At 39.9% G+C, this 3,946-nt stretch overlaps 1 non-coding gene across 1 annotated transcript; it reads left to right on the top strand.

Annotated features, from left to right (window-relative positions):
• Window positions 1-3,499: 3,499 nt before the first annotated feature.
• LOC140894015 (small nucleolar RNA R71) lies at window positions 3,500-3,606 on the top strand. The gene has a single exon (XR_012153570.1). It is a non-coding gene; the product is annotated as a small nucleolar RNA R71 (small nucleolar RNA).
• Window positions 3,607-3,946: the final 340 nt, after the last annotated feature.

Here is a 3,946-nt window from a genome sequence, read left to right as displayed (position 1 = left end):
ATATTTTAAACAAAAACGGTTCCTCCCAAAAATAATGCTTGACATCTGATAAAAAAAATTTCTTCTGATGGAAAGACAGATTATGTGGGAGTGTGCTTGTGACTAGATAATTCTCAAAATTAGCATACCATGGAGAACTTTCTATGGAAAAAAGTTTTTCATCAGGGAACCAATCATCCATGTCCTCTATCTCATTTGTTGCACCATCAGCAATGCATTCTAATCTAGATAGATGATCAGCTACTATATTTTCAACACCTTTCTTATCCCTGATCTCTAAATAAAATTCTTGCAAAAGTAAGATCCACCTAATCAGTCTAGGTTTCGCATATTTCTTTGCCAACAAGTTTTTAATAGCAGAGTGATCTGTGTATACTGTGATTTTTTAGAGTACGAGTTATGAATGAAATTTATCCAGTTCAAATACTACAGCTAACAACTCTTTTTCAGTGGTGACATAATTTACTTGAGCTTCATTAAGAGTCTTGCTAGCGTAGTAAATAGTTTTGAATACCTTGTCTATTCATTGGCCAAGCACTGCGCCAACAGCAGAGTCACTTGCATCGCACATGACTTCAAATGGGAGATCCCAGTTCGGTGATGTAAGTATTGGTGCAGTCAACAGTCTTTCTCTCAACACTTCAAAGGCCTGCAAACAATTTGAATCAAAGTCAAAAGGGGCATCTTTCATTAGCAAAGAAGAAAGAGGTTTGGCAATTTTTGAAAAATCCTTAATAAACCGCCGATAGAAACCGGCATGGCCCAGGAAACTTTTGAATCCCTTGACTGTCGTAGGTGGAGGCAAATTTTGAATAACGTGCACCTTGGCTTTGTCCACCTCGATCCCCTGCTCAGAAATTCGGTGACCCAATACTATACCTTCTGTCACCATGAAATGGCACTTCTCCCAGTTCAGTACCAAATTTGTCTCCTCGCATCTCATTAAAACAGAATTCAAGTTATGCAGACATGCATCAAAAGATTTACCGAAAATAGAGAAATCATCCATGAAAATTTCTAAAAAAATTTCGACCATATCATAAAAAGTGGCAGTCATGCACCTCTGAAATGTAGCAGGAGCGTTACATAACCCAAAATGCATACGTCTATAGGCAAACGTACCATATGGGCAAGTGAAAGTCGTTTCATCCTGGTCTTTAGGTGCAATCGCTATTTGATTGTATCCTGAATACCCATCTAAAAAACAGTAAAACTCATACCCAGCCAGTCTCTCTAGCATTTGATCAATGAAGGGGAGTGGAAAATGATCCTTACGGGTTGCGTCATTTAGTTTTCTATAGTCTATGCACACACGCCAACTTGTAACTGTCCTAGTGGGTATCAGTTCATTTTTCTCATTCTGTATGACAGTAATTCCCCCCTTCTTTGGTAAACACTGAACCGGACTCACCCATGGACTATCGGATATAGGATAAATGATACCTGCATCCAGAAGTTTGATCGTTTCAGCTTTTACAACTTCCTGTATTTTTGGATTCAATCTCATTTGTGGTTGGACCAATGGGTTGATGTTCTCTTCCATTAAAATCTTGTGCATGCATAAGGATGGATTGATTCCTTTGATATCCGTCACTTTCCAGGCAAACACACTCTTGTGTTTTTTGAGAACCTCCATTAGTCTGGCAGCCATCTCACCTGTCAAAAAGGAAGATATTATAACAGGTAACTTATCATTCTCACCTAAAAACATGTATTTGAGATGGACAGGTAATGGTTTCAATTCCACAGTAGGTGGTTCCTCAAGGCTTGGTTTCTGGAGGACTAAATCCTTCCGGTCGCCAAGGTCTTCAAGTCTAAGCTTTCCACCTCTTCTCCATGACTGGTTGTCATTCAAATATGCGGTCATCTCTTCAATTCCATCACTGAGAACGTCCACTTGCTCAGAGATAAGTGCAGCTTCTAATGGTTCCTGAAAAGTATCCTGCACATAATCAAATAACAGTGAGTCCACTACATCCAGTTGAAAACATTCTTCATTATTCTGAGAAAATTTTAAAGCATTAAAAACGTCAAACGAAATTTTCTCTTCTCCCACTCTTAACAGCAACTCTCCCTTCTATACATCTATTAATGCCTTTCCTGTCGCTAGGAAGGGTCTACCCAATATGAGTGGCATGTCCAAATCCTCTTCCATATCTAGCACCACGAAGTCCACGGGGAAGATGAATTTGTCCACTTTTCAAGCACGTCCTCGATTATCCCCCGTGGATATTTGATGGACCTGTCTGCCAGTTGTAACGACATTCTGGTGGACTTTGGTTCTCCCAAGCTCAATTTCCTAAACACAGAGTAAGACATTAGATTTATACTAGCACCCAAATCACATAAAGCTTTATGAAATTGAAAATCATTAATCACACAAGGGAAAGAGAAACTCCCTGGATATTTTTTCTTTAATGGGATTTTATTTTGCACCAGTGCTGAGCAATTCTCAGTCAGACTAATCATTGCATGCTCCTCCAGTTTCCTCTTGTTGGAGAGGATCTCTTTCAAGAACTTTGCATAACTTGGCATTTGCATCAGTGCATCGGCAAAGGGAATATTAATATTCAATTTCTTGAATACTTCTAGGAATTTTCCAAACTAAGAATCTAGTTTTGCCTTCTTCAGGGCTGCAGGAAAAGGTGGTGGCACAAAAATTTTTGCTTGTGAAGTGGGTGAAAGTGTTGGGATAGATGACTTACCTGCAATTCTTGTTGATGTAGCCAATTCTGGATCTTTCTCGACCTGTGGTGCAGGCTCTACTATCTTCCCACTCCTCAGTTCAATTGCTTTTACCTGCTCCTTCGTATTCTTCTCCGTGTCACTCGGCAAGGTACCCTGATCTCTGCTGGAAATTGTTTTGGCCAATTGCCCTATCTGATTCTCCAGATTCTTTATCGAAGCATCTTGATTCTGCATCCGGGTTTCAGTAGATGATATGAATTACTGCATCATCTGCTCTAAACTCGATTTCCCTTCTTGAGGCTGTCTGTCGTAGTTCTGATTCTCATATGGATTATTGTTCTGTCCACTCCATGAGAAATTTGGATGTTGTCTCCACCCTGGATTATAGGAGTTCGAGAATGGGTCATTCCTTGGGCGATTTTGATTCCCCATGTGACTTGCCATAACTCCCTCTGGTTGAGAAAATGTTTGACAGTCTTTCGTGAAATGTTCTGCACCACATTTTTCACACCACACTTCTTGAACTCGCATCACAGAGTTTCCTATACTCAGTTCCTCAATTCTATTGTTCATGACTTCAAGTTGAGCGGTCACTGATGTGAATGCATCAACCTGATGAATCCCATTAGATTTCCGGGCTGCACTCCTTTCAGATAAAGGGTGATAGCTACTAGATGCCATTTCCTCAATTAATTCATAACCATCCTCTGACGATTTTCGCAGTAAATTTCCACCTGCTGCTGCATCTAACATGGTACGATTAGAGTGAGAAAGACCATAATAAAAAGTTTGTACCACAAGACCGTCTGGTAATTGGTGGTGTGGACATCTCCTCAGTAGATCTTTGTATCGCTCCCATACTTCATAAAATGTTTCCTGTTCTCCTTGGGAAAAAGTTGTGATGTCAGTTCTTAGTTTCATTGACTTAGATAGTGGAAAGTATTTGGTGAAGAAAGATTTCGCCAGATCATCCCAAGTCATGATGGAACCTGCAGGTAAATTTGTCAGTCATGCTTTCGCCTTATCTCGTAGTGAAAAAGGGAATAAACGCAAACGAATAGCGTCATCGGAAACTCCCTGTATCTTGAATGTATCACAAATTTCTAGAAAATTTGTGAGGTGCACATATGGTTCATCAATGACAGTCCCGCCAAATTGAAGTGTGTTCTGAATCATTTGAAGAATAACAGGTTTTATCTCAAAGTGATTTGCCGCTACAGTTGGCCTGATGATGCTTGGTCTAGAACTTTCGATGTTC

Source organism: Henckelia pumila, chromosome 3 (genome assembly GCF_033568475.1).
Source record: "Henckelia pumila isolate YLH828 chromosome 3, ASM3356847v2, whole genome shotgun sequence".
In the NCBI taxonomy this organism is placed as follows: domain Eukaryota; kingdom Viridiplantae; phylum Streptophyta; class Magnoliopsida; order Lamiales; family Gesneriaceae; genus Henckelia; species Henckelia pumila.
This window is presented reverse-complemented; position numbering and strand designations above follow the sequence as displayed.